The sequence below is a fragment of the Brassica rapa genome, chromosome A04, assembly GCF_000309985.2.
Source record: "Brassica rapa cultivar Chiifu-401-42 chromosome A04, CAAS_Brap_v3.01, whole genome shotgun sequence".
NCBI classification, from domain to species: Eukaryota; Viridiplantae; Streptophyta; class Magnoliopsida; order Brassicales; family Brassicaceae; genus Brassica; species Brassica rapa.
In genome coordinates, this window is record NC_024798.2 from 4,276,452 (window position 1) to 4,290,257 (window position 13,806).

General features: G+C 32.8%; 1 pseudogene; it reads left to right on the top strand.

The window, feature by feature from the left end:
• Positions 1–451: 451 nt before the first annotated feature.
• LOC103863444 lies at positions 452–11,498 on the top strand (annotated as a pseudogene).
• Positions 11,499–13,806: the final 2,308 nt, after the last annotated feature.

Here is a 13,806-nt window from a genome sequence, read left to right on the forward strand (position 1 = left end):
CAAAGAATTTTAAAACTAGATTTTTCACCCAGACGTGCGGGTAGATTTTTATTTTATAAATATATAACAGATAACATTGCAAAACTTTCAAAGATATAATTTACATTTTAGTGTTATATATTTTTTAAATCTATAATGTTATTGGTTATGTTTCTTATTTGATATTATTAATATATAATGATTTTTTTATACATTTTACTTTATTCCTAGTTATTATTATATATTAATATATTTTCGAGTTGGGTAAAATAAATTCATAGTATAAAATAAACAAATTTAGAATCTCATTCATTTTTTATAATTTTTACAGACTGAATACAATACATTTTAAAATTTTATTTAATTATACTATATAACTGATATTTTCTTAGCATAATTTTTATTTCTATGTTATTTATTTTAGTATATTCTGGGATTTTATAAGTAAATAGATTATAATAATACTATATTATTAATTATTAAATCAATCGCTGCATTAGTTTAAAAATATTTTAAAATTTTATTAAGATTTTGTTAGGCTTTTTCCAACATATTTTGTTATAAGTAAAAATAAAATTTGAATTTACAGTTAAAATTTATTTATTGATATCTATATAATTTATACGATTTTTTAGAAATTTATATATTAAATAGATTAACTTAAATAATCAAATAGATGTAATTGATAAAATAAACCTAGTATGAATTGTTTATGGTATTTCTTTTAATAAAGAAGATATATAATATAATTATTAAATTTGAAAAATAGCATACACTTTTATTTTATTTTGTTTTATAGTAAAATCTTATTTAAATTAATGTATAATAGTATATATTATTAATTACGAAATTAATCAATGGTATTAATTTAAATAAATTTTTTAAAATTTGTAAAAAGATTTTGTTAGATTTTTTCTCAACATTTTGTTATAACTAAGACTAAAATTTAAATTTATAGTTAAAATTGATTTATTATTAATATCTTTATATATTTAATAGATTAATGTAAATAATTAAATAAATGTAATTAACGAAATGGATCTAATAAAGCTAGTATAACTTTTTATGGTACATAAAAATGGTATTTACCTTTTAATAGAGAAGATATTTATTTTATAAAAAAAAACTGAAGAAAATGATCAACATTGAAAATGTGATAAATGGCAATTACACTTGCCATACAGATATATAAAAATAAATAAATATTTAAATAAATAATAAAGACAATTTCTTGGAGATTGCGTATTAAATGATGTCCAGATTTCAATTCCAGGAGAAAGCGATTTATTAAACAATTGTGCAGACTATGGAAGAAAGACTTACAAGAGATCTTCAACATGGTGCAAGTAAATCCGGTTGGCGTAGGTCTTCGTAGGACGGCTCAGGTGATGCAGTTAAGCGTAGATCTTCATAAGGCAGGTAGTATTGTCAGTTGTCGAATCGTCTATGCAATTTTTCTCATAATTGTAATATCATAATTAATCAGCATTAAAAAAAGGCGAAAGATATGTTTTTTATTTTGAAAAAACTTTTTTCAGTTCAAAACTTTTTTGATCTTTTTCACTTTCTTCATTTTAAATTTATTTTGAAATCCAAAAATTCATTTTTATGAACAATTTTTAAAATTCTTACTTTAAAATGTAGTTATCTATTTTTAAAATTTCTAAAACTCCACTCTCCTCTCCCGAAACTCTATCCTTCAGTTAGAAATCCCATGTATAAACTAGGAGTATTTAAAATTTTTTATCTATCTAATGAAACATACTTTGGTCATTTTACCTCTTTTATGTTATATTTGCGATAAAAAATTAAATACTATGATGGTTTTACCCAAAAAAACATATTAATATTCTAAAAACATAAGTTGGCAAAAAAAGTCAGTCTAAAAACATATAAAATTGTATTAATCAAACAAACTAAATATAAATATTATCAGTAATAATTTAGTTAACAACCATTTATTTTAAAGAGATTAAACATACTCCCTCCATTTCACAAAGATAAATTTTCTATTGTTTTCACACATATTAAAAAACACATTAATCACTATAATAAATGTATTTTCTCTGTAATTTTCAATTTTCAATATTTTTAACAAATAGTAATTCAATAAAATCAATTAATTTTCTTGAAATTTACAATTTTTTCATAGAAAACGCAAAATATATATCTTTGTGAAACAAATTTTTTTTCTAAAACATCTATGTTTTTGAAACGGAAGGAGTATCGTATAAAAATAAACGATTAAAAATTGGAAAGATTACTATAATAAACTAAATCATGTTGTTATTACTAGATTAGCTTATACTTATTTAATTACTAGATTGTTTTTTATACCCGCAATACCCTTTCTTTGTTAACAAAAAAACACATTTACCAAAAATGCTATTATTAATTTTTGTCATATCATCAAAAATCTTATTTTCTTTTTTTCATGAAAAATCTTCCCCAGATAAATAAGTTTACCGAATAAAATCTGCGATACGAGATAAAAGTTTTTCTAACCTCTGACAGATTTATTACCTTCCGCAAAATTATCAAAACAGACTTATCACAATACTAAAAGCCAGATATGGAGAGATTATAGCCTGTCCACGTCACTTATTAAATTTCTCCAATCACAACATTTGATTAAAACACGTCAGATGGGCTTGCGTTTAATATGAACTTGACACCGTCCATGGCCGAGATTGCTTCTTTGGTGTTAGTTCTTTAAGGGCTTTATGCTACACTCTTATTGGACTCTTTTATCTTATTAAGTTTTGTAAAACTCAACATGTTAGAGAGACGATCCTCTTAGCCGAAGGCGATATCGAAAATTAGGGTTAATAGTCTTCTTCGATCTCTGGCCATCCAAAGCAACAATGGAGTTTCAAGAGAGACGAAACGTCGTGAATCTCTGTGTCAAGCTTCGATCGTCTCACCTTCTACGGAAACCAGGACGGTTACGGTACTCGGTTGTTTCAATAATTCAGATTAACTTCCCAATTAACTCCATCTTCCCACTCATTCCACGATTTCTGATTCACTGCATCTCCCTTTCTTCCAGCCGGTGAATCTGCAACTAATTATAGGTGAATTTGTATCCATATATTCATCTTTCTCTTCTCATTAGAGTTTGAATCCCCAGAGCCTTTTGAATTCTCAGGTGGATGGCGGTGTAGGAATGAGAGCCGATTGCATACGGATCAGGTGTCTGTCTCAACGGAGAGCCATGTCTCGGTTGTTTACCTCAAAGTGACGACAAAAGCTATGGCGAGAAGCCATGTGAGAGACTGTGATTCGAGGACGGTCAGAAATTTCTTGGAGGATGATCGGCATGGAGTTGGGCGTGAAGGACCATCAATTCCGGTAACTTCGTTACCATTTGTTATAGCTTATTGATAGGTTAGGTTTAGTGTGTATTATATAAAGTTTGACCTGAATCGATTGATGAATCAGAATGCTAATTGTGAGTTGAATTTAGTCTCATTGCAGGATCGATCATTGTATAAAAATTTATTTGTCTCTCATTTTGTCTTTATAACTGCAAAAAGGGTGATTTTGTTCATCACTGGATATGAAGGTCTTTATATACATTACATGTTTAAGGAAAGGGAAAAAAATTCGGGAGGAGAAAGGGATCAGTTTGAAGCATAAGCTCAACCCGAGTTTGAGCTTCCAAGCTTATGGTAAAGTACTAGACATTAAAGCCCTTGAGATTCAAGCAATTATTGATTTTGATTCTTTGTCACACATTGTTATTGTGAAACTGTTTACAGGAATTTTCAGAGAAGAGTAAAGATTTAGAAGAAACTATGTTTTTGTTCAGGACCATTGGTGAAACAACAAGGAGTATGACCTTATGAGCTAGAGAGAAGGCTACACGAGCTCATGGTGACAAGACAAAAATATGAGATAAAAGAGATGCAGACTGCATTGGAAGAGGCTAAGATAAGGCTTCATGTGACAGAGGCTGAAGCTTCTTGGTGGAAAGTCACCGCATATATAGTCTCTGAACATATCGTCTTCTATAGTGGAACTGTTATTGTTTAACGGGTTACAGCAGGTTTCAGATAGGATTTAGAAGAAAGTAGGTTCAGACATATGTATTCAGGGCCATTGGAGGAACAAGGAGTGTGTCCTCATGAGATGGAGAGAAAGCAATACGAGGACGAGGAGCAATATCAAAGCTGTGTGTGAGATCGAACGGACGAGGAGCAATATCAAAGCTGCTGAGATGCGTTTGGTCACTGCTATGAAGATGAAGGAAGCTGCTAGAGCGGCTGATGCAGTTGCAATAGCTGAAATCAAAGATGTCACCAGGAGAAGAAGAACAAGAAAGATGTTGCAGGAGGAGATTCTTGAGAAGATAGAAGAAATGGCTCAAGAGATTAAAAGCAACAGGAGGACGATTGAGGAAGGTCTGGAGAGAGTGAACTCTGCAAAAATGAAAGCAGAAGAAGAAGACACACAATGGCAGTGGTCAGACGTAGGAGGAGATCATCATCATCTTACAAGGGCAAGTACAAGAACATGAGAGAGACAGTTCTGATGGATGAAAACGGTCTGGATATGATGATGAATGGAGACGGGACAGCGTCTTCAGTTACTGTCTTGAAACCAGCAATGTCTATTGGGCAGATACTGAGCAGGAAGCTACTTCTTGCGGATGAGTCAGCGATCATGATGAACGGGAGAGTGTCCTTGGGTCAGATTCTTTGAAAGACTAATGTGGAAGAAAGAAATGGTGAAGGGAAGGAAAAATATAAGAGGGTCAATGGGAAGAGGAAAAAGTTCGGATTGGCTAAATTATTTGTGATGTTGAACAAAGAGTGCAAGAAGAACAAGAAAAAGAAGGTAGCTTTGAATTTAAACTAATGAAGCGAGTGACTGACTTTTTGAAAATGGTTAAATCTCTTATCTTAGGAACTGTTATGTGTTTGTGTGTGTTAAGGAAATAGCTATTGGTTTATGATAGTAAAATGTAGTGTCATTTGTTTTTAAGAGTGTTCTATATTATAATGAGAGAAATAAGATTACAAATCTAAAACTTACAGTCATACAGTTCGAGAAAATATATTCAAAAGAAGGGAAACTTCTAAACATAAAAGAGCAGCATAAGTTTATGAGAAGTGAGGAGATAGACCGGCATGTCTCCACGGCCGCCGTTCGACACAGATGTCTGTGGTGGGAGATAAAACTCGCAATCAAAAAATTAATTAAATAAAAAATAAGGTTTAGGAACACATAACAGTAATAGTCTTGACGTTGATTGTATTTGTGGTGTATGAAGTTGTGAAAACGGACCACATAACAGTTAGAACATATTAGTTTATTTTTCTTTTGGAAATTGGAAGTATATGCAAATCGCTTTTTTTTCCTGCTTTTCTGACTATCAAATGGAAAATGAATAGAAATGCAACCTTAATCACACCTCGCCTAGGTTTAACACTCAAAATATTGATTATTTATAATATGTATATATTTTTGAATTTAGTTTTAGTTTTTTTAACATATTTTATTTTAAAATTAGTGATTTAAATATTGCAATTGCAAAAATGAATATATGATTTGCAGTAACAGGAAATAATTTGTTTAAAAACATAATGAAAATATAGTATTAGTTATTAATATTTAAATAAAATACATGACTGAATATTTTCTGTTATTATATTTGAAGACTAAATAAACAATATATATATATATATATATATCAAATAACCAATTACGTGTTGTAAGATAAAATTTACACATTAATTTTAGATTTTTTTTAAACATTGGTTTTTTTATGTATAAATTATTTATTTTTAGAGAATGTTACTGTATTTTTTCCTGATTTATTAGACTATCATTTATTTTAAATATAAGTTATTTTATACATATAAATCATGTTAAAATAATTTTTTACTGTAACTTTAGATTAATCAATGTTTATTCACAAAAACGTGCATATTATTTTTCGCAATCAGAACATAGTAGACGGAACTAGCGAACTTAGACATTACTCTATATTTTGCTAATAAAGCCTTATAAATAAACACTTGACGGAAAAAAAAAACATTACTCTCTCTCTCTCTTTAGGAAATGTTTTGCAGGAATGAACTTAGATTTGGACGAATAGTTTTGGTTTGATGGTTCCTTTTTAAAAAGTGGGTTGTTTTGTGGATGGAATCTGTTAGAACTACTAAATTATAGGTTTTCATTTTGATTTACTTATTTTGGTATTTCTTTTGTTCTGTTTTGTTTTTAGGGGAAGTTCACTACTGAACATCTTTAAATAAACCAACAACAAAACAAATACTTTTACGGAAAAGTTAGCAGTCACTTTTTTGCTTCTTATATTGTTTGTGTTCCATTTATGTTTTAAGTCTATCCGTCTTCTCCTTTGACCACCAGCCCGAGCCATTCTGATTCTGCTGAGACCAAAAATAAGAATCAATTAGCATTGAGTTTAAGATTTTGAAGTTAAAGGTACAAAACTTAAAGCAGAGAACCTCACTCTACTTCTTCCATTGTTATCACTATATCGCTCTCTTCTTTTTATCAAACTTGCATGAATTGAGGAACATGAAAGCTGTCTATAAACTATAAACATGTTTGGGATAAAGTAAGATTATATAAGGAAGATGAAGTTTCTTTCATGATCAAAATTTGAGTATCGTTTTACTACGAATCTATTTAACTTTATATTCTTTAATAGTATAGATCAAAAAATTACTACAAATAGAAACATATGCAATTTTCTTAAAAAAATATCCATATAAATACCCTATTAGACAAGAGTATGCTGCACTAAAATAATGTAAAACTCATTGATTGTTTGGTCAATAAGATATTGCTAAGCAAATACATACATAACAAAACCAAAAACAAATTGCTCCAACAATATATCCGACTACTCAAAAACGTTACATGCAATTTACAAGTCCATACAAGACCTGAAGACCACATTAACTAAAGTAATAGCCCAGTGTCTCTGATCTCCCTATAAAATACAGCCGACATACGTTCGAAAATATTACATGTGTAACAACTTGAAGTCACCACCTCTTTCAACTATTCCATACAGAAACAATCAACACGACATGAAACTAGACAATACCTAAAAACAATGCTTTTACAATTCTGTTCAAATGGAAAGGACACGTAATCCAAATCCCGCGCGTAGCGCGGACCAACCCTAGTAATAGTTAAAAGACTTTCGGGAATAACTCCAGTATATCTTACAGTAAATTTATTTACGTTGGTAGGTTTTTATTCAGCTGACAGCTTTTATATAGCAGATTTTTATTGCATGATAGCATGTTTTTAATATGTAGAAGATTTTCACACATTAACAACTTTTTTCTCATAGACTCTTTTATAGTTTGGCAGATTATTATGTTTTCGAGGTAGCAGATGTATATTTTATTCGTAGCAGATGTATATTTTATTCGTTTATAAAAAGCAAACTTTTCGAATAAGTATGCTTTGCAGCAGACTTATAAATTAATAACAAAACTAACTCCATATACATAGCGTGTTTTTTGTACGTTATGGCAAGTAATATGTAGTTCACAAGAAATATGTGTTATTATAGGTCATTTCTCTTAAAGTTCTTGTTCTAATTGATATTTTGCAACTAAGGTTGACGCATGCATCTGATATACAACCTTGACCACTTGAGACTTTAAGAACACCCTGCAACGACAATTTTAAATCATGGTTAAGAGATGCAACAACAAGGACAATATATACTCAAGAGGGCACAAATGATATTCAGCTTGAGTAATTGACAACTATCAATTAGGCAACCCAGTAAACTAAAACTCTGTATAATTCCTAATATATAAATATATGTTGCCAAAACTAATAACTGTTTTCAATCATCCTCTATGAACTCGATTAAATATAACATGCATTCAATTGGTGAACTAGACTTGGACCAAAAATATTATGGTAAATAGAAAATTTACTTAAAATAACATAAGTTGGATATAACTTTTCAAAAATACAATGTGTTTCTGAGTTTAAAGTTTAGTGATTATTGTTCAGACTTTAATATGTAGAGTATGAGACTGGATTTATAAACTCAAGTATTTATGAAAATGATTATTGTTTAAATGTAAATTTGGGTAATCATATCAAATTTGTGATGAATTAGAACTCCCCATGAAATAGTATGTTGACGCAAAAGTTGGGATCACTCACTGAAATCATAATTTATTTTTCCTTTTGGTCAAAAGTTTGTTAACGATATATTGTATTTGCAAAAACTTATTGCTACAGAACATGTACTCCTGGCGCATATCTTGACAAAGGCTTTAATCCGTTATGAAAATCTGAATTCACATATGTAAAAAAATTCAAAATTGCCATTTGTGATTTACATGTCTTGAGAGGAGTTATATTGTATATGATTTATATAAAGATAGTATTGCTTTCTACTTTGTACATAATTAGGTTTATCATCTTGTAACTTTTGGATATATTGAAATAGAAGAAAAATCTTTATACGTCATAGTTCATAAGTTTTCACACCATTACTTAAAAAAACATTTCAATATGAAAAAAAGACCAAAATAGCACTAAATCAAGTTTTTGTTCACAAACTAGCACTCAAGGCCAAAAGTCACAAAAATAGCACTCAAGAGGTGGGGTTTAGGGTTTAGAATTTAGGGTTTAGGGTTTAGAGTTTAGGTTTTAGGGTTTAGAGTTGAGAAGTGAGGTTTTGGGGATAAGTTTTCAAATTTTAAAAAATAAAAAAATTTAAATTTTTCAAAAGATAAAATGCTATTTTGGTCATTTTAGTTTTTGAATGCTATTTTTGTGATATAAACTTAAAAAATGCTATTTTGGAGATTTGCCCTTTCAATATACCCATAAAATATATGCATTTGCCGTATAAGTTTAATATTAATTGGTCACTAAATTTTTAAGAGAAATCAACATTATAATGATGCAGTTTCAAGACTCTCCAGCACACCACGTCAGCAGACGTGGACCCCACCTAAAAAAAAATCTGCCTAATTACGAGAAAAGCTAAGATCATGTTTTCTCTGAAACCGTGGTCGATCAAACTTCCATATATTCATGATATGTCATCAACTCAAGCTTAAAATCAAGTGTTCATGGCTGCATCAAAATGTTAGTAACTCTTCGTCCTCATCTCTTATCTGTAACTTTTGTATCGGTTTAATATACAATTAACATTTGCGTTGCTTCAGATCTAAGAAGGCTCGACGTAAAGATTTTGGCGGCCCCAGGTACTAAAGCTTCCAATCAAACGATTCTTAAGAAGTATTAGGGAGATTAGGCAGATTTTTTTTTTAGGTGGGGTCCACGTCTGCTGACATGGTGTGCTGGAGAGTCTTGAAACTGCCTCATTATAATGTTGATTTTATAAAATCTGATGCAGATTCTTAACAAAAAAAACAACTTCAATTGTTCCTCCTTTTCGAGTGGCTCCAGTTCTCCTAATATGCATCATTGTCCTATGTGATTCCTCTGTTGCCCGAGATGGTGGTTAAGCCTGTTGGCTCTGAGGTATTTTATTGCAGATCTTCTGCTCTTCGTTTCATTTTTGTGTTTTTGTTTATTATTTTTATTTGATTCTCTCTTTGGTTTTCATGTTTGTTCAGATTGAATCTGATTATCTTTGATCGTCAATCGTACGTTCAGTTTGCTGGAAGGGATCTTCAAGCATAAATGCCAATGCCACATTCAGTTTGCTGGAAGGGGATCTTCACACTAGAGTTTCCTTCAAGGTGATCTCTTCAGCTTCTTAATCTTCTCAGTTTTAATATCTTTACTAGGCAAGGAATTCAAATGGCTTATTCTGTTCGGTCCTCTGTAATCCTGGACTAGATAACCAAACGGAGTTCACTTCATAGTCACTACTCATTAATCATTATTTTAGTTTTCAGACTTGCAGTGGAAGCTTGAGTTATAATAGCTTGTCTTACTATCCGTCAGTACTCATTACTTAGTTTTCATGATAAGTTTGGTCCACTCCAAAATTTTTTTGCCTTTGTTCTGAATTGCAGTATAGCATTTCAAGACGAATTTCCTCAACACCAACCTTCTATGTGAATGGGTTCGAGCTGCTTGATGCTGGTTCTCCCATAGATTTTGAAGGATGGAAAAACACCATTGATCCTCTGGTTAACCCACGAGAAGTAAAGATAAAGGACACCTTCCTTTCATTCCTCACCCAACCATCTTATTAGTAGTGCTTTTTTTGATGTCTCATACCCACACCTAATGTACTAGACATGTTTAACTCTCCACAATCTGTCTGTAAAGAAGTAATCATAAATATATTATTAGTTTTGATTTCTAATATCCCCGTGAGAAGATCCTGGAGGAAGTGTATGCGCAGAAAAAGGAAGTCGAGGATGAAGAAAACGCCGAGAATATCCCCGTGAGCACCTTCTTCATTGCGAGAGTTGGAAGATGTTACTGATGATGTTGATGTGATCCCAAGCCAACTTGAGTAACATGTGAGATTCTTTCTTCTCAATCGTTTGTGTTTTATGACACTATATATGTAAGGTTTGAACATTAGTTGTGGTTATGTGATTGAGATTATTTCTAAATTGGTTGCATTTGTTTTGATTGAACATGAAACTGGTTTTTTTTATTTTGTTTTTGAACACCATTTAGCTGTCTTCCTAAACTGTTCTTCTTATTTTTGCATGTTACCGTAGTGCTCACAATGTTTTCTGGCTCATCTTCTTCCACTGCATTTAAATTTGGTTTTAACTGAACCTATATGCAGTAAACTGTAGGTTGTTTATGTGATCTGTGGAGCATTGTGTGTTGCAGAGAGTGAGTTCCTGCTCCAAAAGATGAACCTGCAGGAGAAAAGCGGTGAAGTTGAGAAAAGAGCAGCAGTTGATGTGGCTTCAACCTTGGAATCTTGGAAAGCAAACAATGGAGGAGGAGGCTACAGTGCTCATTACCTATGAAGAGCGCGAGCTTGAGCGGTTCAAAATGCATTTCTGTCCAATCTAAAACCGCCATATAGGTTAGTTAATTAGTAAAGACAAAGAGAAAAACATAGGATCTTCAAAGGAATATGAATATGTAGCTTACTTGCTGTTCTTATGATCTCTGTTTGCAAGACACCATTGCTGAGGAGAAGAAAACTAAACAGCTACAGGGATATTGTTGAGCCTAAAAATTTACATTTTACATGAATGTGACATGAACGTATACTTTAACTTGTATGTTCAATCAAGATGGTCAAGAGGAGATAGCAGAGAATAAAAAGGGATATTGTTGAGCCTAAAAACAAAAGAAATATGCACCAGTGTTGATTTACATATGATTTTTATTATTGATTTCCTATAATCATAAACAACATTGCCACCATTCAGTACAATTGAGATTTATTTAATGTGTAATCCAATAAACTAGACAAAGTTAAGATCTTTTCTAAAATTGTGGGGTCATAAAACATGTTGAGAACAAATAACATGAAAAGACTAGGAACAAGCGGAAGGAAGATGGTTCGGTCCGATGAGTGTCCATGTAAATTGGACTATAATAGATTTTAAAAAAACATTATACAAAGGTAAACAAAATGAAACTGCAAATCTTTTTTTTTTGTCAACAACTGAAAATCAATCTTGAAAGGAAAAGGAATAAGAGAGAAAGTCCAGTACAAATATAAAAACACCCAATTAAATATACTCAAAATTCAATAAAAACAAAATCTGATAAGAAAAACGATATAAACTAAAATCATTGATTAGCAAACACCCAAAATTACTGGACAATATTTAAAAAGCAAATACAATTACACACACAACTATTGTATAGTTTAAACAAATACTCCACCAATTGAAGCAAATTATTTCCAACTAACATACGTTAAAACTAGGGCTGGGCAAATAAACCGAATCCGAAAATCTGAACCGAATCCGATCCGATAAAAATGAATCCGAACCGATCCGAACCCGACATAAATACCGAATGGATCCTGTTTTTTGGTATTTTGGGTTATGGTTATTATCCGAACCGAACCCGGACCTAAAATGATATCCGATAGAACCCGAAACATTTAAAATCACAAAAAGAACTTGTAAGACCCGATCCTGGATTCCTCAATCCAACCAGACCGCGGCTTCACCAAACAATGCAACCAGTTCCATCTTTCATTTTCAAGTTCAAGTGTTAAATAATTCTAAGTCTTTTTCAGAGTTTTGAGGTTCCAACATTCACACTTAAACAATCAAGCAACAACTAATGCAAATAGATATTTCATAGATATTAACCAAGGTTCATATATCATTCATCATCCTAATAAATAGATTACACACTAGAATCGCATAAGTTCACAAGTTGCACAATAGGCTACAATAATCACACAATTTTTAGAATCAACCCAATCACCACACATCTTCCCATGGCCGCGGTCCTCATGGTGCTTTTCCCTTACCACGGTCCATTTCTGGTCCTGGATCCAACACAAACAAACACACAATCACAAGGTTAGATTACAAAACAAGAATCAAATCACATTGCATGGTCGGATCCAATCTAGTCAAGAACAATCATCAAAAATGTCAAATCTGACCCCTCTAAAAAGAGATCCAAATACCAAATAAAATTCATGAAAACTCATGATAATTCAGAAGAAAAATATCCCCATAATCAGATTCAAAAGAATCGGCTCAGATCATAGTGATCTCGTCCATGAACAGCCCACACAAGAACAAGGGACTTTCATGGGAATTTGATCAGGCCAAGGCCTTAGGATCAATGAATCCTTTCCTGTAACATCATAAAACATTCCATAGCACAACATATATGAAGAAACAGAGTAGAAGAAGTCAGAGTAAGGAGTGGCCAATCGATCCAAACCGGCCAGGCTCACACGGCCATCATCCGCGGCCTTATCCGGTTACTCTTGGCCACACCTCTCACCTTAGGAGTTCGGTCTCCAGGGGCGACTTCCTTCTCTTTCTCCTTTGCCTTCTCCTTGTCTTTCTGCCTCAAACACACCAGGAACACTCAAGAACAATCTCTTGGATCAAGTCGGCCGATCCAAAGTTTCTGTCTCTCTTTCTCTCTTGAATTTTCTCTGTGTTTCTCTCTGTGTGGAATGAGTAAAAACCGACCAGAATGATCAGAAATGAGAGAGAGAGGACGATTTAAACTGTCCCCAACCGCCTGGGCGAACAGTTACCAAAATCCCATCCCTTCTTCCCAAAACCGTCCCATAACCGCCCCTTGGCGGTTTCTCCCCTTTTCTTCCTTTGGCAAATCGATCACTGAGCCTCAGCTCACACTCTGGGAGCTTGCCTGATGAGGCCATCCAAGTAGAGGTTCCCATAGTTAGGCGCGGTCCGACTACCCGGAGTGGAACCAGGGCTTTGCGAGAAGGTTTCACCAAAGCTGTCCAGCATATCCTTGATCAAGATGGACAGACTGACCAGGACCAGCTGCTGATTGAGAAGATGGTCCAGCTGAAGATTCAAGATCAAGCCGGCCCAAAGGAGGTTCAGGACGCGGCCGACCCGATCCAGTTCAGACTCAACCAAGCTGGATTTCTCATTTCCACATCCGAGCTTGGTCCAGACTCAGTTTCCATTTCATCCACTCCAACTCTTTCCGGTTCTGAGATCTAGCCAACTACCAAGGGGAGTAGCATGTGTTGTACTCTTTTTCCTCACCAGGTTTTGTCCCATTGGGTTTCTTGGTAAGGTTTTAATGAGGCAACATGCAAGCATGCTATTAGCCTTGGTCTAGGCCTTCTCAAACCGACAACCAGATGTCTGGTTTATTTTAATTTATTTGGTTAAGACATTGGGCTAATGTTTCAGCCTCATTTTCGGCCAGCTTGTTTAAGGCCTTTTA